The sequence below is a fragment of the Argiope bruennichi genome, chromosome 10 (genome assembly GCF_947563725.1).
Source record: "Argiope bruennichi chromosome 10, qqArgBrue1.1, whole genome shotgun sequence".
NCBI classification, from domain to species: domain Eukaryota; kingdom Metazoa; phylum Arthropoda; class Arachnida; order Araneae; family Araneidae; genus Argiope; species Argiope bruennichi.
This window is the reverse complement of record NC_079160.1, coordinates 11,991,194-12,016,331: the sequence shown is the minus strand read 5'-3', so window position 1 is coordinate 12,016,331 and position 25,138 is coordinate 11,991,194. Positions and strand designations below refer to the sequence as shown.

The following is a 25,138-nucleotide window of genomic DNA, read 5'->3' as shown; positions in this document are numbered from 1 at the left end:
ACCGGAAAGTGCGAGAATTCACTGGAAAGTGCGAAGTCACCGTTCCACTTTACGGGAGTGACCGATATTCGCATTTGATGATGCGCTATTCCATACAGATCATTTTTAATTGCTCGTGACATGATTGACTTTGATTACATGTACTCTGTTTACTCCTGGCGCCATCTATTGGTAGAATATAGGGCTAAAGTAAGCATTTTAAAGAAATTACATATATTTTTAACTCATCTTTTGCAGAAAATGGTTCACTCTAATAAATAAATTAAATAAATAGATTTGAGAAAAAAATAAAATTTAAGAAGTAAGCTGAAACAGATAAATTAATTCAATCACACGTTAATTAAATTAGTAAATTAAGTATTAATTACAATTAATAAATTTTATATTTAATAATTTTTAATTAATAATATGATTGAAATAACAGATATTTGGAACGCATATTTAAAAATAACAATAGCAATATTATTTGTTATTCAAAAAATCGGGGATTATGCATCTCTAATCTTTTAATGAATTAAGATTTATCCAGCAATGTCTGTAAATACTTTCATATCTTACGACTTTGTGGAGGAGAATGAATTTTTTTCTCTAAAAAAGATATTGTATAATTTCAAATGGGTTACATACTGACATTATTCAGAAACCAGAGAGAGTTGTGTCCCAAAAGTTTCTAGCATTTTCTCTAATATACTTGTTATGTCAGAGAACGCCTTGCATGACATTGGTGTACAATAATTAAGAAATATTAATTTTTGGCGAGAATTTAGCCTTTTTACGGAGTCTATCGTGTTATCTTTCGCGAGATTTTTGGCGATCAATCCCTGGCATGAGGTTAATAATATTCGAAAATCGAATTTGGGCTTTAGACGAATTTTTTTTCAATCAAATGAAACAAAGATTTGACACGAAACTTCGCTTGTAGTCACAAAATCCCGTACCTAATTTGATATATTTAAGCCATTGCTTTTTTGACTTATCGCTTTACCATGTTTCTGAAATACAGGCCTACAGACAGTCCCCCATTATTGGTTTTGCCTCCATCTTTGACAGGGCTGCTATACCTGGACAATGTAAATCATAAACATTAAAACAAGAATCACTCCATCATCAAAATATGTCAATAATATTTAAGAATTTCAATTACAGTGATAGATCAGTTGGAAGGGTTTCCTGAAACTTTCTCGCATACTCTTTAATAAATATTTTTATCCTCCTCCCCATACTGGAATAAAATTGTGGACGTTGAACAAGGTCATGAATGGCAAGAATGCAGAGATTTTTAACATATATTTTGGCTTCCTTTTTCTTCGGACAGATTTAAAATAAAAATTTGGCGCAGAACCAGCAATTGAAATCGCTCACTAAATTTTATTTTTTTCATACTTATTTTGTGTAATTGCATTAATGTGGAAGTACGGATCAATAGAAGGGCAACCCTTTGAAAGATATGGGTCAAAAACTCATACAAATTTATACTTTAAGTACTGTTGTTTCTTATGGCACTTGCCATGGACACGTCCGCTGTTACGAAGACATCGATTTTAAGCCGGTGGGGGAGTGTCTCTTGTTTTTATAGTAGTGCCAACTAGGGCCAAGAGTGCGACTTCGCTACTCACGCATCACACACTCTCTTGCACAACCCCTTTTAACAGGGGGGTACATTCACACACCTAACAGATAGAACAACGGAAGAACAACCATGCCCAAACCGGGACTGGAACCCAGGACGCCCAGATCATTGGGAAAACGCGGTACCTTATGCCAAGACGCCGGCATTCTAGGTACTAAAACATTGAATGACATTTCATTTACCTAAGCTGTTACGTTTTTGAATTATTGTGCTTAGATGCATGCTAAAGTATAGAAATATTTAGCACCAAATTTGGAGGAAAAAAATATATATGTGTTCCAAATTTTATTTACCTAGCTTTATCCATTTTATATTTATCATTTTTACCTGTATTTGGATACCCAGACACACTGACTCCTTCTAAATGGATTCATTCCAAATTTAATAGAAATCTAAAAGTTTTGTGTAAAGCCGATATACCAAATTTCGTACGTCTAGTTCAAAGCATTTTTGAATCATCGTGTTCACAGACAGATAGACATAGTTACAAAAATGTGTTTTTCTGTCGGAAATCTAAAACTGAAAGATTCGTTAAATTCGCAAGTTCGAAGTTTTTGACGATCACAATTTTTTTTTTTTATTTGAATATGAAAAAGTATTGCATACGAGAAAGTAAAAATTTCTAAAGTATCAATTCAAGAATTAGAAAAGGAGAAAAATATGACGTTTTATGTTTCTGGTTAAAAAGCAAGATTTTTTTTTAAACAATCCAAAATAGCAGTATTTTCTTATATCCCTAATCCTTAAATGGAATAAAAACATACATGTAGCTTGTAAAATAGAATAATAAGATAAAACACAGACAAACAATTGTGGAAACAACCAGAAAGGGTGCAGAAACGGCACAAAAATACAATGTGTATATTAATTTTACAAGAATTCGAATGTACATGCGATAAAACTTTGTTTGGAAGATCGTGGATGATATTCAAACACGGACCATGAAATTCGTTGAGCTTTATGTCTGATGCCAAATTTAGAATCAACATAATTTTCAGATTCTATGTTAGAACATCAATAAATCTCAAATACTTTTCAGTATATCCAGCATTCAAAGAGACATCATGCGTAAAGGTAGATAAAATTATTTTCTGAACACCCTGCAAACAAGCAAAGATAAATTATTAACGTGTTATGAAATTTTGTGTGTACATTTATAAATATTTTTTTAAGAAAATGAGAATTATTTTAGTTAAATAACTGTTTGTGACAGAACAGGACAGAATTTTCAAGAAACTTTCTTTGGGTTTCTATATTGTGGCCGACGTTGTTGAAAAACTTTGCTTTTATCTGGTTCACTTTCAGATCGGACAAGAACAACGAGTTAATAAATAAAACCGGCGATTTCGGATTGGTAAGAATGTAATTAATAAAAACAAATATTGAATGAGCTAATTTAAAATCTTATTATTAAGGAAAAAAGATTAGTTAATGTTCTCAGAAAAATAGACAAAAAGCATAGAAGAAGAAAACCAACAAACTATGAAGTTTTCTGTTTAAGTACTTCAACTTTTGGTTCTTATTTCATTGCTTTTAGATGTTTTAGGAATACTGCAAACACAATATACATAGGTCTGTAAACGTCTGTGTGAACTGGAAGGTAATAAATGCCCTATTATTTCAAAATGGTGGTAAATTCTTCTTCTCATCGTGAAGGGTTAAGAAACGTTCAGTTATTGAGGATAACAACTCTTCCGAAAAATCTTTTTATGAAAATTTTTATTTTAAGCAGAAAAGCTGAGAAAGCGAATACAATGATTTCAACCATCATTGGGCTTCAGCTTCTTTCATTCATTGCGTTCTTTTCCAAATATTAAAAAAAAAAAAAAACTGTAATTTTAATATTTACTAAGCTTAGAATAAACTGGAAAGGGTGATTACGGATTTATAATAGCCGAATAAAATTTGAAAGGAAGAAATGCTTTACTGAATAGATCTTTAATAATTCAAAATATAAAAAGAAAAAAAAATTATTTAAAAAAAAGAAATAATCATTGCCATAAATGCCAAATTAAAATTAATAGGAAAATAATTATATTAAATCCACAAATTCAATCCGTTTGAGATGTTTTTTTCTCTCGTTCCCTGTAGTTGTAAATTACACCAAAGAACGTTTAGTTTCTTTCACAGGAAAAAAAAAAAGCTGGAAAAATTCTCCTTTATATGTTATAGCCATCAAATACAGATAACTTTTATCAAATTAGGTAGATTCCTATAGGGAGACAACTTATTGCAACGATTCTCATGATAAAACTTCGGGAAAATTTCTGCAATTCTTCACCGATAATGGTCCGTAACATCCAAAATCACTCTTCATTCAAAAGGATTATAAGTTTATATATATGCGTGTAACGCTTTGCCGATGTTTCTTGTCACCATTACGACACTGCTAATGCATTATCCTCGCATTTTCCGCTCTTTTTTTTTCATCAACGAAGGCTGTATCTTTCTACGACAAGGGCATATTAAAGTTCGTATCTTGCTAAGATAAATACTTCGACATTGGTGGCAACTACGTTGAAAAATAGCCCAGACAGTGTATTGCGCAATAAAAGTATTTCTCTTGTAATAGTTTCCTTTTAATCTCTTAACGGAACTTAGATACTGGACGTCCATAGAATAATGAAATTTGATAAACAGTTTATTGGAATAAAGTTACACTATGCGGTTTTTGTTTCATTTTCTAACATATTTTTTATAACATATTTGTCCGTAATATCATAATTTAGATGATGGTTTTGAAAAAAAAATGTATTCTGATTTAATAAATGAAATGAGTAAAAAAGTAAATCATTCTTGACAAATGCTATATTTTATGGGATTTTTTTTTTTTTTTTACTGTCTAGAATCTTAATGAAGGATGTTCTGCAAAAGCAAAGGAAATCGCCAAAGTCAATATAATTTTCAAAACTGTGCACAAAAGTTAGATGAAAATTAAATATTTAAAAATATATATAAATGCTATTATATTGTGATTTCAAGAGTAAAACTCGACAATAAATTTTGGTTCCATTAAATAATGCAATCAATATCATTTTATAAAATCGCATTTAAGTCTTTGTAACATTAAAAAACATTGTCTTCAGTCAATTTGTAAATACTTTTCTAATTATATCGAAAATTCGAAAATCATATGAAGTCTCAAGTTTCTGATAAATTTGAACGTTTTCTCAAAATAAATAATAGGAAGTATTAGAAAATAAAATTTTGAAATATATCTTTTTGTCAAACAAAATTGGCTTCAGCTGATCATTTCCTTTAAATTTTTTTCCTTCTCTTCCATTTCTTTTATTTTTAAATTCAAGAATCACTTTCAACTCTTCCACTATTATTATTGCAATTATTCAAGATATACCATATTCACCATGCTTTTTTTAAAAAAAATCTAACATTCTGTTCTAAATTTTTTTCTCAGCATAAATTCATTCCATTTTTAGAATAAGTGGGGTAAATTATAACTTTTATTATTAGAATTATACTTCTGAACCAATCATAAATTATTGTTTGAATACTTCCTCTCGTGGAAATTCATCATGTCCTCGGAATAAGAGTTTCAAGTATTTTTTTTTCCCCTGGCAATCATGGATTTATTACTCTCAATAAACTATATAAAATTCATAAAAAAGGGAAAGAAAAAAAAAATTGTTCTAGTTTCTGCTTTTTTTTCCTAGTGTCAAAGCACGTAATACTCTGGATTACTATCACGAATTATCTATCAAAAATATTAACCCTTTGCATTCGGATGATGCCTCTCACTCACCATTAAAGACGGTGCAGCATTTTGTCGTTTTATTTATTTATTTTTTAATTTTAATTGTTAAAACAAACCTACAAGAAAGTATGGAAAATAATTCGGGAAAATTTTAATTAAAACAATTATATATATATATATTCATTTTTCGGAGCAATGAACAAGTCCTTATTTTAAGTGAATAAATATGCATCGAATTATTTTTCCGAGTGCAAAGGGTTAAATCTTCTTTCACACAGATTTAAAATTCCTTTGACTGAATCATCTATTTTTGAGATAATACAATATTCTGCTAAAAAATGTTCTCTTTCTTAAACTGTAATGCAAATATTAATCACTACTTTTCATTCTGTATTATTTGTTCTGACTCATATGATTTGGGACAATACGTAAAGTCAACCTTCTAACTCTCCGACCCGCCCGAAGGCACACGGATTTAAACCATAAAACTGAATGACCGGACCGCCGAAACAGCAACATTGGCAGGAACTGTGGTTGAGTCCTAAGGGCCGTCACCTACCACGGTACAACCCTCCCCGAAGGAAGTACGTCCCGTCATCGATGGGAGGAGCCAGATCCCCCACCTATTAGTGTACCCTCCAGGGTGGCGAGATCCAACCACCATGCCGGAAGCATCTCATCCTCATTTCGAGGTGCCCCCCCCCCGGAAGGGTAGGGACAATACGTAAAAATAAACTGTTTAAAAATGGCAAGCCATTTTATAATATCTTGAGACATTTCTAAAGTTTTCCATAAATGATTTTACTTTTAAACACAAAGTACATCTGATAAGGTGGGAATTAATATAGCACGGCAAGCATAAAATATATTATTGACAAATGTCTGACTAATTTTATTTTCATTTCGGTTTTAATTACAGCTATTTTGAACTCGTAATTTTAATCAGTGGTCAGCTGCTGAATCAACACTATGTTTCCAAATTTCCACTACACACTAACGGAAAGTTTTAATGGCGGATATTTTAAGTATGTTTCATAAAATTGGATGATAAATTTACAATGATTCGTTAATTTCAGAAATCCGTCTTTAATCAAAGAGCATAGGAGATGAATATATATATATATATAAGAAATTTTTATATATCTATAACTTCTGAATATATTCAAAATTCGAACAAATTGATTGAAAATTACACAGCATAGAGCTTGGGCTATTATAAAACTTTAAAAGTTTAAATTATTGCTTTATCGAATTGATTGGATTCTGAAGAAATGGGCATATTCAATTAATAACGTAAATAACTTTAGCACTTTCCTTTGTGAATGATTTGTGTAAAGGAGAATGGGCGAAACAATGAGTAGAATCTTTAAGCTGGTCAATTTTGCAAAATTTCTTCCTTAACTAAGATACATAGATTAATAATTACGAAGTCATCTGCAAAGTATTAAGTATGTGCCATCGTGTAAAAAAATAACAGATGGTTTTTAAATAATCATATGAAAAGGTTGAAATTTTATTTTAAAATTAACCAAATTTCTCGTGTTTCAATGTGTACATATTTTCATCTTTGATTCAAATTTACTTTTCAGTTTGATTATTTTTAAATATCCTGATAAAAAGAAAAATAATAAATATTATTCATTTTTTCCGAAATTTATCAAATTTGTTCCCTGCCTTCTATTCTTGATTTATGCTAAAAAAAAAAAAGTGAATTCTCCAAATTTACTACCTGCTATCTATTCTGCAATATTAGTATCTATAAAAACAAAGAAACTATTTCTCCATACATAGACATATGACAGAAGTAAAAGAATAAATAGTTAAATTACAATTTATATAAAAATTAAATTTAGGGGAAATGAGAAAAGAAATAAATCGAACGAATGAAAACTAAAATTATTTATAAAAATGAGCCGAGGATTCTTTTGAGTCCAAGGATACTTAAACTTTACCATGCGTTGAAATACAGTCGGACCCTATACAGTAGATGCAGTACATACCCCTCTATTCATTTTTAAGCACGCATTCTTATGGTTAAGTACTTTTTTTCCTCTCGAAGCTAATATTCTTCCCCAAAAGTGAGCTGTATCCCCTCAATTCCATGCATTGGTTTTTCTTCACCCCTTCATATGCAATCAGAAGACTGACTCATACATCGAATTACTAAATTTTTCATTTTTAATCTACAATTAAGTGAAAGTATTAAGGTGTGGGTACACACTTGAAGATTTTTTTTTTAATTTTAACTTTAAAAATCCAGTTTTTTCACAGTAGGTTATTAATATATGTTTAAACTCATTTCAGTGAGAAAAAAACCTTATTGCACTAATTATTAATTAATTAAATAATATTTAATGAGCTAATTAGCCTATTTTTTGAAGCATGATATCTTAAATTCTAATTTGTACAGACACACAATTCTAGTTGGAAATGAGGCCTAATATTAGTCTTGATGTTGTCTGCCTCAAACAAGTTATAAAAATGTATAGTATTTTTTTAAACAATTTTTTCATCAACGATGAATAGAAAAAGCGAGATTTTTTCTGTCATTTTAACTTTTAAACAGCTATTAAAAATTTGTTTCTATAAATATAACTTTAATTGAGGCACAAAAATCCGCTATTTCATACAGATTATTTTGATATGTAAATAACTATATTTGGTTAATTTCTTGTTGAGTTATGATTGTTTGAATGAAGCAACATAGTGGAAAAATATCATTCTTCATAAAATGAGTTTTAAAAACACCGTAACTAGGGTTTTTAATGAAAGCACCTCAAGAAAAATAATTATAACTCGAGAAATATTCCGAATATTGACAATAATTTGGTATCGTTTGAAAGCTAAAGGACCAGAGAACATTATTAAGCAATAAAAAAATATTCGATATTTTGAACGATTTTTGAAGTTTCAAGTGTGTACATACACTTTAAGTAATTTAAAATCCAAAAATCACTTGGAAATGCATCATTTCCTCAAATGCCCTTCTATTATTCTAAGAATTAAAATAATAATAATTGTCCCAAATAAGATTTGTCTTCTAATTAGGAAGTTAAGTAAATTCGCATGTCAAAGGGTTAATATGTTAGATATGAATATTCTATGAATAACTATTTTAATCATCCTTTTATCAAGACATCTTTATCCGAAGTTTATTAAAAACTAGCCGCCTTTGGCGACCAGCTGGTTCGCCAATCTTAATGTTCGTTTAAATTTTAATAATTAAATAGGTTGAACAGGAGTTCAACCCCCTTCATCGCCAAGTTGCGATAACGCGCCAAAGCTAGCAATCTCTATTATGCACTATAATTGAACATCTGCTCCTTTGCTTTTGAATATTTCGCAAAACCATGGTTGGCGATTTTTAAAAATTGTGCCAAGCAGGGGGTTAAACTCCAGTTGTACCATTAAATATTTTACGCAATTCCAACTTTACCTCCTTTAGTACTTTAATAGATTCTTCATCAAAATATTTTAAAACTTCAAATTTTGAGAGTCATATAATTCACTCATAATATTATAAAGGCCTTCAGTCATAACGTAATATGTATCTCTCTAATTTTCTGTTACCTCCCGTAGAATTTATGCTTTAAATTAAAGTGTAAATGATTAATCTGCAATTAATATAATAAAATTTTTTACTGAAACAAAGCATTTTTTTTTATAATATGATTACTGATAACAGAGTCACTGAGCGTTTAAACTTTATGGGCACTAAAGAATATCTTTCTTAATTTATGTAATATCTCAAGAATTTATCAACAAAATTTTCTCAGATTCATCATGAACAGATCGATTAATTAACAATGTTTAATTTTAAAGGCATCAAACACTAAGAAAATAAAATGAATCGTTTAAAATAATCGGTCGGAAGCAGGTTTAAAAAAACTACTTAAAAAACGACGTACTTAAAACTATAAGCATACACAAAAAAATATATAACTAACATAAATACAATTTACTTACAAAAGCATGCAACTAACCTAAAAATAATTTAAATCATCCGTTGGTAATGGTTGTCATGTCAACAATCAGAACACAGTGCGCATGCGTGAATTTTCAACGCCAGTTACGTTAACGCAAATGCGTGAATTTTTCTACACCAGTTGGGGTAACGCTATGCAGATTAGACATTTTTAATTTCCTTTATTCTGTGTTATTTTAATTCAAAAGTACTTCAGAATGAATCTGAAACATGGATAAATTAACAATGTTTAATTTTAAATGCATAAAACATTAAGAATATAAACAGAATCGTTTGAAATAATCGGCCGAAAATTGTTAACCCTAGCCTCATTATTGTTTGGAGAAGAAAAAAAACTGAAGCCTTACTCATTTGGCGGTGGGGAAAATGGAGGATTTTTTCGGCGAAAAGTGGGCAGCGGGGAAAATGGAAGATTTTTTTGGCGGGAAAGTTGGCGGTGGGGAAAATGGGAGATTTTTTTTTGGCGTTAAAGTTAGTTTTTAATTAATAATTAAAATTCTAATTAAAAATTCAAAAAAGGGACCCCAGGTGCACATTAACGACCTCTAAGGTATACATGTACCAAATTTGGTAGCTGTATGTCAAATGATCTGACCTGTAGAGAGCCAAAACACACACACACACACATTGAGCTTTATTTATAAGTATAAATTATTATTATTGAATATGAGTATTGCAAATAGAATCGCTCGGTATTTAACTCTTATGTGAACTACAAAATATTTTTCATAATTTATGTAATATCTCAAACAATAATTCAACAAAAATTTCTCAGATTCAGCATAAAATGCAGTTTTTAGTTATGCTTTCAAAAGGATTGAAATGAAATCAATAATAATATTTTGTTCCTGCCTATAAATATATTTCAAAAATTATGAAGTCTAAATTTAATGCAATAAGGTATCATATTCTGAGAAATATTTTGGACACACCAAATTTTAAATAAATGAATGAATGTTTCTATTTTCCACGATCAACTAAGACTTATTTATGAAGTTTTGAATGTTAAAAATTTTGAAAAACTCAACATTTTCATAATCTTAGGCCAATTAATCTTGAGAAATCTGCGCGTTGATTGGTGTATTTTCTTTGAAACGATCGATGGAAAATCTAAAACTATCCTTTTTTTACTGAATAGTGATATTCACATTTTCATAAATCAGCCAGTTGAAATGATTGATTTAGTTGATTGGAAATTAGCTCTTTTTATTTAAAATATTAGTGTTTCAAGAACATTTTGTTATTCGTGATTTCCACAGCAGAAGCTTTGTGTAAAATCGAAAATTAGTTATTTATTAGAGCATTTATTGAATCAAGTTACATAAAATATAATCATTTTCCATTTAGACCATTTTAGCAGATCTGTGTCTTACTAAAGGTTTACAAATTAGCTCTGTGGCCCTGATTTGAATGGATATCCTGTTCATATTAAACAAAACTTGCCTTAAAATAAAACTGATTTATTGGATTAATAATATAGAGAGTGTAAAAGATCATAAAATAATTTTTCTTGAATTTATTTTTTAGAAAAAATAATATTTCATATTTGTTTCATTTCCTACAGACACATGCCGAAAATTATATTTTTGCAGATTTCATTTCCAAAAAGATTTAATTTATTTTTAGTTGGAGCTTTAATCAATGTGATGGCAACACTTTGAGAAAAGCTAATTTTTCCCCCATGAATGCGAAACGTGCTCTTGCAGCTTAAATTTTATTTTTATTTTGTACGAAAGAAATTGTTGAAAAATATAGTTAAAATATTTATTTAAAAATTTATTAAAAATAGAAATTTAATTTTAAGGTTAAAACATTGGTATCATTTAAAAGATAAATTTTTGATCTTTAACTTCATGTAAAAATCTTTTTTGTGCGGTAATATTCTCGGAAGTTATAGCAGAAACACGCCAAAATTTCGCTTAATTTTTAAATAATTAAAATTCTAATTAAAAATTCGAAAAAATAACTCCCAGGTGCACATTCCCGGCCTCCAAGGTATACACGTGCCAAATTTGGTAGCTGTAAGTTGAATAGTCTGGCCTGTAGAGCGCCAACACACACACATTGAGCTTTATTATAAGTATAGATTTAGAATCACCTGTAATTATACAGTTTTTACTGCGTAGAGTAATTGTAAGAAAAGACTAAAAAGAAAAGAAATTTTACGTTCCCCGATTATATAGTTATGATACTGAATGCAGAATCTGAAGAATTTAGGCAGTAATTTATTTAACAAATTTAATGCATGCTTGAATAAACTCTTTTAGTGTAACTAAAAAGCTACCGTAGCACATATTTTTACCCATCAATTGCATTCGGTAATATTTCTTTAGTGAATAATTGAAGCTGATAAATTAGATAAAAAAACACACAGATATTTTACTATTAAATTAACTTAATTTACTATTATACAATTTACTTTCTCCAGAGATTTATAATGAATTCGAATAATTTTCTACAGAAAAGTAATTTTTCTTAGCAGGCATATGCATAAGAGTATAGAAAGAAAAGAATACTGTATTAAATTTAGTTTAACCATTAATTAGATTTTAGACAGATAATTCTCATGATGAAATAAATAAATAAATTTACCAATTTGTTATCGAAGAAGTAACAATTTGACGATTAATTTTAGAATTTGAATTTGAATGTTGAGTTAGAGAAAAGAACTTTATCGTCCTATTCATGTATCATATAAAAGCTTTAATTTCTCTAATTCCACAGGCAAGTAATCGAAGTATTCGATGAAAACAAATTTTTTTTTCTCCATGCCCTATGATAGCATCTTAGCTGAAAAAAGACAAAAATTAGGTGGTAAAAATGCGCCATCTTATTCACTTGCCAGTTTATTGATTATTCTATTAAATATAGCACAAATTATAAGTTAAAAGAAGGACATTTAAATCAGATGAGTGAAAATTTGCGGACTTAATGTCGTCGACATCCATCACATTGAATTCTCAGTCGACCGATCAAAATTTTTTGACAAAATGCGAGATATTATTCACATGTCGCCTTGTCGATTATATTATCAAAAATAGTGCAAATTATAAACTTGTTGAACAACATTTGAAAATCTGTGGATATAATGTTCGACGTTCATCGCATTCAGTTCATAATCAACCAAGCAAAAATTGTCGGTAGAATGCGATATCTTATTCATCTTGTCGAATATGTTGCCAAAAAATAGTGCAAATTATATGCTTGTTGAACGGCATTTCAATCAAATAGCTGAAAATCTGCAAACGTAATATTTTTGACACTCACCGCATTCAGGTCATAGTCGGCCGACCAAAAATTATTCACAAAATGCGCCTATCACCTTGTCGATATATTATTCATTTGTTACCTTGTTGGTTATACCGCCAAAAGTACAGCAAATTATAAGCTGAAAGGCATTTGCATCAGATGTCTGAAAATCTATGAACTTAACGTCTTCTACATCCATTTCATTTAGTTCTTAGTCGGCCTATCGAAAATTGTTTGCAAAATGCAGCATCTTATTGCCCTAGCAACATATCGATTATTTTGCCGAATATAGCCAAACCGCTTTAACCGTTACTTGGATATTTCAACAGTTTACATTAACTTTAAGGTTGTTTTCAAATAATCATCTTCGATAATGCGCAGCTCTTTACCTTGTAGAGTCTACAACCATCTTGAAGTGATGAAGACTTTTGCCAACGAAACTCACAATCTTTCGCCGACGGGGGGCAATCGCCTCCCTGATACCTCCGCCTCTATAGGTAGGGGCTCAATGAGATCAATACGCACGTACTAAGTCCTTCTGAAGGAAGTTAAAAATCACCAAAACTTGATTTGGTGTGCAAATTAATTTTACTCTTTTGGGAAGTCATGTAAGATTGATTCTAAAGCTACACATCTTTATGGATACTTGGTCAAATAAATTTAGATGAAAAGAACTTTACAGATAATTTAATGCCAGGATAGGCTGCGTTATGCATTTGATGAAATATTTTCATGCAGTAACTGTTAGGAAAGTAGGGTCTGACATTATTCGCTGAAGTTTCATACCACAAAGACTTCCCAAAAGGTAACGCATACTGTTTGCAGTTCAGAGAAATTTCTGATGTCTTCAAATTCTGTAATTCTTTATCCGTATTTTGTTCATCTGTTATTTTACCGTAGTCAAGCAAGGAAATTTCTTCAATTCTAGATAAAGTATCTGCAACGACGTTGTCTCGACCTTCAATTTGTGGTATATCAGTTGAAAATTGTAAAAGGTATTGCAAATGTTTAAGTTGTTTAGGTGAGGCATTTTCCGCTTTTGTTTAAATGCAAAGATTCTGGGTTATGGTCCGTGAATATTTTAAATGTTTTTCCTTCCAGTAAAAATTTGAAGTGTTTAATGGAGAAGTAAATTCCTATAATTCCTTATTGTAAGTACGATAATGCTTTTGTGCTTCTTTTAGTTTTTTTGGAATAAAATGCAGCAGGTATCATCTATTATCTTCAAAATGTTGAAGTACAGTTCCAATCACTGAATCTGAAGCACCTGCATATAGTAACAAAAGTAGTTCATGATTCAGAAATGATAAGAGTGCTATATTGATTAAATCATCTTTGAATCGTTGAAATTGCTCCTTAGCTTCATTTGTCTATTGAATTTTTCATTTTTTTTCATGCTCCTTTAAGATAATCAGGCATGATATATTGTTTTTTAAAAGATTTCTTTAAATATCGCCATTAAAAATTAATATTGCATAAGAATATTCCGAGCTCCTGAACAGTTGTTGGAAGTTTATAATCTACAATAGTTTGAACTTTGTCTCGTAGACATCGGGAGAATTGAGGAATAATTAAATAATCCAAGAACTCTATTTCTTGTGTGCCAAAGATGGATTTGAAAATGTTAATGCGAAATCCACAGTCATTTAATCTTTGAAACATTAATTTCAAATGGACAAACAAATTCTTCAAATGGACGGATAACTTTAAATGGATTTGTGTTGTTCTTCTCTAGCAGAAGCAATCAGAATGTCATCTATGTAGGGAAAAACAAAATTTATACTAGAAAAAAACTGTATTTATATATTATTGAAACGTTGCTGGTACATTCCTCAAATCAAAACTCATTACATTCTACAATCCAAAAGGAGTAATAAGCGCAGTTTTACATCTGTCTTCTTCGGCATTAGGCCCTTGGTAGTAGGCTTAAATAAATCTATTTTGGAATAAATTTTGTACCTTTTAAAATATGATGAAAATCCTAAATCCTAAGAATAGGATATCTATCAAGAACTGTTCTATCGTTTAGCCGTCTGTAATTTTCACATGAGAGAAGAGTCTATCTTTTTGTAGCTGTCACGCGAATCCGCGATCTTTGACGAAGCCAGTAATAACTCAATTCGGTATTGGAATTCAAAAACTTGAAAAAAACTGAAAAACTTTGTGACCAGCAGCTGAAAAGACTCTGAACTATTTTCTTTCGTAAATGTAGTCATTTAAATTTAATATATATATAGAATAACTTGTCCCGTCGTAGAAATAAATGTTATAGTTTTTTTTCAAAGGAGAGTAGTTTTCAATGTACCATAGGCAAGTACACGACAGTAGCACCACATGAAGATGATTTATCCTTTAAGGACTAAAGGGCCTTATTACGTTATTACCCAACATGAATTGGAACTCTTTCTTTACTACTGCAAGCTTTTGATGATCCAGCGGTCTTGCTTTAGAATGCACGGGTTGACAATGTATTATAATACGAATATTATGTTTTAGTCCTGATAAGAACAAATTTGGTTTGTATAAACCTGAGTATTGTTTTAGTAGAATATGAAATTATGTCGAAGTGTTTATTGTAACGATATCGCTATTTTTATGGATGCCACTTCGCCAATCACCTCTAGTTGAGTTAGTTCATCAATTAGTTTCTTTTTATGGAATTAATTTAAATTTGTTAAGGAAATCAACTTTTAAAATATCTTTTTTTTTATTATTTTGGTCACTATATGGGAAAATCGAAATTAATGATTCAGTCCCAAATCAAGTGATAACATTTTTATACCATATGTTTCAGCTTCGGTACCATTCGCTGTATACAACTTGAAATCCATGGGTTATTTATCTTGAGTCGATGCGGATAAAATGCTAACGTCTGCACTGCACTATTATCCACTAAAAAATGCACTTTCGATTTTTTTATCTCTTATAAATTAGCGAAATTGGTTACACTCTGGAACGTTATTGACTATAGAGCTTGTCGCATTCGTTACTGCGCATTGCCGTTTCTCTGGGGTTTGGGAAAAGAAAGCAAAAGGAAAATTAAAGAAAAAAATTAAACGATATTAACTGTTATTTTAAAGTTCTATATAAGTTGAAATCCCAGCCTCTTCACACATAAAAAAATCATGTAAAACAAGCTTAAAAAAGAAACATCTATAAAGCAATCCTATTGAAATTTCACATATCTTGTGCAGAATGGCTTGGAAGAATTAGAGGACGCTATAGAAATTATGTTATCGAAATATGACTGTTGATTGGTCGGTGTATTTTTAATACACGTAAAGAAAGGACTTTTTCGCTTCGAAATTGTGGCCAGATGCAATTCAACCAACAATCTTTAGCCAATCATCAGAGTCACTTTAAAGCCGCACCTTTCTATGGCGCTTTTGACGTCAATAGTTACTTCTGCTCGTAGACGCTTTTTGGGCATTTCCAATTTCTAATTCCAGTGACACATTAGTCGCACATTCTTTCAATCGTGAGTCGTTCGTAGCGAAAGGTGTTTGTTTTCCAGCTTTTTTTTCGATGTGCTTCGCATTCGAGGTATGTTATTTTAATTCAAGTTTTTTATTTTGTTTCAAAAATGAAACCAGAATTGATTCGTAAGATATTTTTGATGCATTCATTTGTGACGCCTGTTACGTAATCTTATAGAACATGTCTGGATTTGTTGGAACCTGTATTTGATTATGGTTTTTCATGTACCAAAAATATCATTTCGTTCTCAGTTTTTGTTAATCTTGATACTATATATATAGTTAATAAAGAAGCCATTTTGAAAGAAATGCGTAATTACGGAAGCGTAATGGCAATATTTTGTCCTGAATGTATGTAGGCCATATCCATTGTTTTTATCAGGGTCTAGAAATGTGTCGAAATGAAAGAAAAACATATTTTTATAATAAATGATTGGATGGATATGGCAATGTATATTATTCAGAAAACATCTGTATCATTATCGAACACAAAATTTTTATTCCAATAGATTATTCATATGTTGTTGTAGTGTATTTCAAGATTTGTTCAAAAATTTGTAAAGCTGGTTTAAATCATTAAAATCGATTGGCTTTTTGGAAATGAAAATAAAAAATATATCTCAAATAATTTGATGAAGACATTAACTAATTATAATGGAATTAAATGAAAGCTTTATATACTGCAGATCAGTAAATGCAGGCTCAAACTTTTCTAAATAGAATGAATAAATCTTGTGTTCGATTACTATATTTATAAGATGTTTTCTATATGCGCTTTTTGGTATAAGTGTTTTTATTCATAATTGAGATTTAAGCTATGTTTGCTTTAATAGTCGCATTGAATTAAATATATTATGGACTTATCAAGTTATAATTGTTTACATTTTCGAATTTTCATTTCAAAGTCATTTTTGAATTCAATTGAAATTTGACAGTTTCAAATAAATGAGTAAATTGTTAGATTTATAACCAGATCTAGAATAAAAGAAATTGAATTATTTTCTTAGATGAACTCGTTTATATTCTTTTGATATTTTTTAAAAAGTAAGTTTACATCAAGATTGATTTAGTTGTAATAAGCTTAAGTATTTGATTGACTATGATTGACTGAAATTAATAATTGAATAATAAGCTTTGCTTTTTAAATCAATGTGTTCTATATAATACGAGATTTCGTAAACTTTTAGTTCTTCTTGATTGATTGGGAAAGATAAAAATAATTGTTGTTCCTTTAAAAAAAAATTTATTTTCCAAATAATAGAATAAACTTACCATGTACCCATGAAATGAATGATATTTGAAAAAATAAAAATAGCTCTTTTTAAACTTTATACTTAGTAATAATTCAGTATACTGTTAGAATTACAAATTCTTCTTTAATATGTTTTTTTAAATTGTAGCATGTTCCATAAGCTGAGAATTCATAACCTTTAGTTGAAAAACTTTATAAGTATCTTTCATTTCCATTTTGAAGTCAAAACTATTTTTAATTAAAATGAAACTGAACTGAAATTAACCTTAGAAAACTGGCCATGTTGTAAATTTTATTTACCTAGATGAAAGAAATTAAACATCCATTGTTTTAACTACGTTTTTATGACTCGGAATATTGATTGGTAGTGTTAAAAATTGAATTTTTTCTCCCAAGTATATTCTTATATTATTATGTTATATGAAAAAATTATATTAAAGATTACTTTGTTGTATCAAATAAATTTACATTATGTTCTGTAATATATTTCATATAACGAATAATTCTAAATCACCTGTTTATTAAAAGAGTAATGTCGTGTTTTTTTCCCCTTGATAAACATGCAAAAAATTCTTTCTTTTAATATTGGAGCACTTAATCTGTTGGATATTAAAGAGAAGAAACGTAATTGTTTTCTGTTTGAATAAATAAATGTAATTATATATAAAATATTTAAATTCCTGGAAATATAGAACCAGAGTTGATTGTTATTTTCAGAGGTCTTTAATTATTAATAGCTTTTAATACTGTCTTATGCTTGTTAGCTATCTTATTACCATTTATTCAATCATTATGAAATAATTAGCTTTAAATAATTAGGAGAGGATTCTTTTCCATTTAAGATAGTGTAAATTTTTATCAAGAAAAAAACTGGTGGGGGAAGTTACTCATAATATAATGATTTTAATTGTATTTCTGTTAATTGTGAAAATTAGTCTGTTTCTGAAGTATTCAATGCGCATTAGAGCATAAACTTATTTGGTACTTTTCCATAATACAGGCGCAAATCTCGCCATGTAGACTTTTTGGCGACAGCACACAGTCGCCGGAACAAATAACACCAAGCAAAAGGTTACCAGCGGCGATATTCCGTTTGGCGTTGGTTGCATCATTATTGGCGACTTTATCGCCTGCGCGCCGATATAATAGGAAAAGTACCACTTATTTTAATAATGTTAATAGTAATCTCAATTCTTGATATTATGTATTTCATATTCATATCTAGGAAAAAATTGAAATTGAAAAGGTATGAATCTGTGTACTTATTATAATATACTGTCTAAACATATTATAATATTTTGGAAAAAAATTAAATTTTTATTCATGTAATTTCTAATAAATTTAGGACAATGAAAGATAATTAAATTTAAAAAGTAGAGCATATATTATGTACCTACTAGTAGTGTACATAATTATCAAAATTCTCATTACTTTGAAGCTAAGTTGAGGTGCCTTTAAAATTTAATTCTTGTGAATCTGTTATTAGGAAATTATCCTATTTTCTAATAGTTGAGTCATCTTCAAACTTAATTAAAATCTGAATAAATTTAATTTTTTCAAGGAAATATTTTACTTATAAACCTGCTATAAGTGTAAATTCAAGATGAAATTATATAATATAAAGCTTCAAAAATTGCATAGCATTATGACTTAATTTCTTTTTCTCATGGAAATTTTCTTATTTAATGATTCTGTTGTAACTAGCATAAAAGATAAGCGTCTCATTTTTACTATATATTACAATCCTTAATAAATACAATAAAAGTTATAGATGATAATCTTTTGCTTAAAAGAGCATATAAATAGTGGTGTTGCTCTTGGTGTTGAATAGTGCAATAATTTGAGAAATTTTTGACGGAACTAAGAACATAGCAGAAGTGATGGAATATTGCTGAATCTTGTCAGTACACATTTTTTTGTATGATATATACATTTTTGTTCTGAGAAAATGAAATGTTGATTTAAAAAAAAAAAAATCCTCTGGCTATTTCAAATGCAAAAATTGGTGATTATGAGTACACATGGACGATTCTTCCCTTTTAAAGCTGTTGAGAAATTTTCTGTTTAAAATAAAGAGATAAACTTCAATTTTTATAATATTTGAATGAGAACAGTTATTTTATGCTCATTTCAGTTGAGATTTTTACAAGGCATCTGAATAAAATTAAAATTATTCATTAAAATCGAATTCAAATGTTTTTAATTTAACAATTTTTATTTTGGATAGAATAAGTGTTGGGGGGGGGAACACGAATATACTATTAATCGTTAAGTGGATAATAATTGTGATGGTGAGCTATTTTTAAATTTATTGGAAATGTGTGAAGGATGGGTTGGGGAAGGAACTTTTTAATTCTACGATAAATTTGAATTTCGATTTCTTTTCTTTCTATAGCAAAATGGATGCTATTCACTAAATAGTAAGTTTACTGTTATAATTTTATAATAATCACCATTTCTTATTATAACAGTAATGAGAATAAGGTCCTTGTCCCGGATGAATACTCAGAAAATGTGTCAAAATGGCGGATTTTCAATTAAAAATTTTTTATTTGCTAAAAAAAATGAAATGTGGAATTGCTGTTACTCCACCAGACCACTGGGAATGGTGTTGCAATCATTTGTGATTGAAGGTGGGAAGATTCATCTTATTTTATTACTTCAGATAAAAATAAGTTAAAACACTGTATCGTAATCACATGCCAGAATTAAACATCTGCTTAGACTCGAATACTATTTCGAACTGATGAATACTTTTCTGAACCAATAGATGCCTCATCTGATTCTTAAGCTCAGGAAGGAGACCCTACTACTACTAATAAAATTTAACTACGTATATAGAGAAATGAAGGTAGTATAACATTTTTTCGAAACGAATTAAAAAAAAAAAAAACTACAGCTCAATTTTGTATGTTCTGAGCTGAATGCTTTATAGATATCTTACGAATCGAACACCGATGCAATTATTGTTCCATGACCTTTTTTGCTTTTTCTCCCTATATTACAGGTGGGAAAAAAACGTATATAAATGTATGTAACACGTATATAATATTTTAAACATATATAAATGTACGTATAATCTTAAATTCATTATCTGGAGGAAGCATTCGTGAAAACGTGTTCTGAAAGGAAAAAGCTGCTTTATGTGTTTGTAAAATATATTACACTATCAGTTTTGAAGACAGAAAGGGACTCGTCATTTTTATGTTCTATAAATTTTCTGCCCATTCCGCAGTCGCGCCAGAAACTTCTACAACCTCAGCAAATTTTGTTTCCTCTTTGTCTTTGGTGCGGTATTTTTAGATTCAGATCTGATTTCTAATTTAACTACGTTTTTATCCAGTTTGACGTAATGAGTAAAACACCTAATGAATAAAAATCCCAGATGCTTTTTTTTTTTTTGCTTATTTATTTTTAACTATTATTCCGTCGCTTAGTGAGCAACATCTCCTATTTAAATTTTACAAGAAGAAACCAGCAGGTGTGGTGCCCCTAAAACTTTCACGCATGCTCTCTTATGAAGATGTTATTCCAGAGCGGCTTGCATCACATTGGCGTGCAGAAGCCACGAAATATTAATCTTTGACAAGAATTAAACATTTTTATTGAATCTATCATATCATCTCTGGCGATTAATACCTTGCATTTGCGGTTAATAGTAGCCAAAAATTAAATTTGCGTTTTAGACGCGTTTTTCACCACAGATTGGAGTCAAAATTTAACTCGGAATGACAGTTATAGTAACATAATCACTTAACAAATTTATTTAAGTCATTGCGTTTTTGAGTTATCGTGTTTACATGCTTCTGGAAATGCAGGCTGACAGACGGGAAACTCCTTATTGAATTTAAATTTGGCGCAAAATGTGTTAGGTGTCTGCAATATAAATGTTAAATCTGTGTATACGGAATTTTATGTAGCTAGCTCACTTCGTTTTGTAGTTAGCGCGTTAACTTATATTCGAACAGCTAGGCAGATAGACTCCCTTTAAATAATAGATTTTGTTCAAAATATAATAAGAATTGAGTTTTTTTTTTTTTTTTTTTTTTGACAGGCATTTTCCAAATTTGATTAGATTAGACTTCGTAGAGTTCTTTGAATCCAATACTTCGTATAGGAGAAGTGAAAACTGATTCCCCCTCTACCAATAACTAGTATTTTTGATTACCCCCCCCCCACACCTCCCTTTCCTCTCGTCCAGTGGGAACTTGAAATCACATGTTCATACCAAATGCGAATGTGAGTACAAGATATTTTTAATTGGATGCGAAAAGTAGCTTTTTCTTCCTCTTGTAAAATTGAAATAGGTGGCATTGACAATATGCGGTTTTTTGTATTTACTGTTGGAATTATTCAAATTAATTTGATTGCTTGCTATTCGTAAACATTTCAGAGGAAAGTTTCAAAGGCAGCTGATATCGACGGTCCGAGAACTGTGGAAAATGCATATTTTACGTTATCATAATGGAACGAATTAAATGAAATATGCTTAATTCCGTGCATTGGAAGTGAAGCATATTTCGTGACGTATAAAAGGAAATATGCTTAATTTCATGCAGCTCTTTATATAGATGTAAATCTAACGAACCAGAAAAATATGGTATGACGTCATATATTTTCCAGCGATGCGATTATGCCTAACATATATACTATCAATTTGAATTGTCATTAGTTATCAATTATGCCTTCCGTCTTCCATCGATTGATACTTTTAAATTTTAGAACACTTGCGATCAAGATTTATATCTACTTTTTATGAAAAATGCAGTTATCCTTATAGAAAGATGTAAACTATACCAAAACATTTTTTTTTTTTTTTTAATTTTGGGTAAAAAAGAGAAAACATTGTTTTATTGAATAACTGTAGTTTCAAAAATTTTAAAGCAAATTTTTCATTTCTTTATTCGTATGATCGAGTATTCTGCCAACTGGAGTTAATTTGGATCGGTCCGATTCGGTTCTAGCTCTCCAGATTGTTTTCTAGATGTATGTTAGTGATGTAATTTTTGAAGGGGATGTATTTTTGTTTTAAATTCTTTTTAAATCATCTTTTCTCATATTTAGATTGCATTTTCTAAGTGAACAGCGAAGCCTTGCAGCAGTATGTACTTTTAAAAAAAGTGATAGAAATATATCAATTCAATTTCTTAAATGTGAAAGTAAGCCGCGATTTTTAGCGATAACGACTGCGTTTAATTGAATATTCCAGTTTTAAATGTCATGTTTATAAATTTAACCTGAGAAATATCATTTCTTGCTCGCTGTGTTGGTAACTGAATCATATATATATATATATATATATATATATATATATATATTTCTTTTCTGGTATGACATTTAAGCACTTAATGATTTCATCGTTTTATAAGTTGAGATTTCTGTCTCTTCCATTCCCCCCCCCAAAAAAAAACATTTTTTTTTTATCCACATTTTATAGTTGTGTTGAAGTATCACCCTCTCCCTTCTGATAACCAGTGAGCAATTAAAGAGCCATCTTTTGCATAACAAGTGTCTGTCCGTTAACTTGTCCAACTCGAAAGAAATGCAAACCCAGAATGTCAAGGGGAATTCTTAAGCCAGATAATCCGAGTCCTGTACGGACTTGAACATGAAGGCCCGCTCAGAATCTTAAATATCTACATCTTCATTATGCCGCCAAGAATTGGAATCAATTATATTTCGAATAGTTCCTTAATAAAAACTATAAAAGCTTTAGACAAGACGTGCAAGTTGTCGTCAATTCCAGATTGTCAGGTGGCAACATGAATGTTCATTGTGAAATGGATTACCATATACTGTTGCCTGTAAATCTGCATTGCGCTCGCAGTACAAGTTATACTTCTTAAATACATGATCTATTTTGGGTGCGATAAATGAAAAAAATATTCTATGAAATGGAATTTTTTGAAGTGAAGTCTTTACATATTTTATTTCCGACAGATTATGATAGTGCATTAAAATTAAAGATTAATCATTAGAAACACAATTGAGGAAAAGAGGAAGTTTTAAATTATTTAAAATAGAATTATTTTATTTAAAAAAAACAATCTAATCGCCTAAAGGGCGATAACATTTTCTTTCGTTTGCCAAGTCTGCCCCTAATTTGAAAATAGGTTTGCGTTTGTTGGGTACAAAATGTTTGTTTAAAAAAAACCTAAGTTAACCTTATTTTGACACGAAGTATGAAATAATTAGTCGATTATATTTTGTCATAAGAAAATCAAATTTCTAGAAAAAAAAAAAGTAGCTGTAAATTTGAAATTCAAAAAGGAAATTTCTTTAAACCTTGCTTTTAGAGCTTTGTGTAGTTAATTTTTGTTCAGTTTTATTTAAATAAGAAAACATGGATCGAATATAGATAATATGCAGACTTCTAAGAACTACTTAAAATCATATGTTTTAACATCTAGTTAACAAACAAGTGCTAGTAACAATTTAAGCAATCTTACCACATGGTTGGATGGTTTTCCAAATGAGCCTTGGATTAACTGATTTATTGCTCGGCAAAAATTTATCGCTCTTCGGACTTCTGTCGTTTCGTCTGGGAAAAGAATTGGATTACTAAGACACAGTTCTTAAATCATGACAAATGGTGAGTAATAATCAATTGCGTTCGAGTGTAACTTTTATTGACTCTTAATCAATATTTGAGATACTGCAATTGGATGAATTGGAATCTGTCAGATTCTAATAGATAATGACATTCTTCAATGCATTTTGATAAAATTTTTCAAAATCACGAATAAAATTATATCAAAGACCTTAAATTATTATTGTAATTAGTAATAGTTAAAAGTAGATTTGACATTTAGACATAAAGCGAAGTCATAGTTTCAGAAATTCGAGAACTTCCTATTGCCGAAAGAAATTTTAAAAGTATTAAAGTAGCATAATAAAAGTTACTTAACAGGATTTGCGATTTCAGATGGCGGTTAAAGGAATATTTGGACTCCAAGATTTTTCACCTTCACACCTAACAACGCTGAGAAAAATATAGCAATTGCAGTTATATAGTTGCATAAAATTTATGTAAAGAAATTTAGAAATCTACAAAATTGAATAATTGTCATTTTTTCCTTCTTCCTCACGGGTCTGTCTTTTAATATTAATATATACATCAATTAAAATGTTTAAGAAGTATATATTTAGTGTTTTGTTTATTTCAAAGCTATATATGTATATATATCTACCTACTGAACATGATTTGCTTTCTTGTAATTTATGCATTCTTTTTATGTTTCTCAGTAATACATTGGCGACAAAAAAAAAAAAAAAAAAATCTCAGTAGTCTTGTCCAGCTCTCATCGTGCAATCACTGTGTCAAACTGAGCTTGCATTTGTGTGAGAAATGTTCTGAAATATGAATGTCATATATCCGTCACTCTTGGGGCCCGAAATCGTGCGTTCTTTTTCCTGATAATTGTTTCCCAGAAAACATGTTTACCCTCTCCCTCTCTCTTTTTATCTGCTCAGCAGCAGCATGTGGAGGTTTACAGCTCAGCAGATAAGATATCCGCTATTCTGTCTATCTCTCAGCTGCCCCCGGTGCATTCTTTTCTCTTTTATAAGTATGACCTAATCGCGAGGTAATACTCGGATTTCTCAATTTCCGGCGCCTTGGTTAGTTGATTCGTAATTTAAATGTCAAAAACAACTTATGATGAGATTTAGATTGAAAACAGTAGCTTGTTAGAGAATCGGGTGTCTCGTTTTTTTTTATTACTCCAACTTCAGATTTGATTTAATGCTCTTTTAATGGCTTGATATTCGAACTTAAATTTCCATTTGTTTATGCCGGTTATATAAAATAGTACATCACAACTGGCCATACAGG

At 29.9% G+C, this 25,138-nt stretch overlaps 2 protein-coding genes across 2 annotated transcripts in view; one reads left to right on the top strand and one right to left on the bottom strand.

The window, feature by feature from the left end:
• LOC129989023 (ataxin-2-like protein) overlaps nt 1-23,873 on the bottom strand; it is a 71,046-nt gene extending 47,173 nt beyond the window's left edge. The window contains exon 1 of the mRNA XM_056097329.1: nt 23,754-23,873. The gene's annotated coding sequence lies outside the window, so the exon portion shown is untranslated. The remainder of the gene's footprint in view (nt 1-23,753) is intronic.
• LOC129989024 (protein tyrosine phosphatase type IVA 1-like) overlaps nt 15,962-25,138 on the top strand; it is a 30,008-nt gene continuing 20,831 nt past the window's right edge. The window contains exon 1 of the mRNA XM_056097333.1: nt 15,962-16,119. The gene's annotated coding sequence lies outside the window, so the exon portion shown is untranslated. The remainder of the gene's footprint in view (nt 16,120-25,138) is intronic.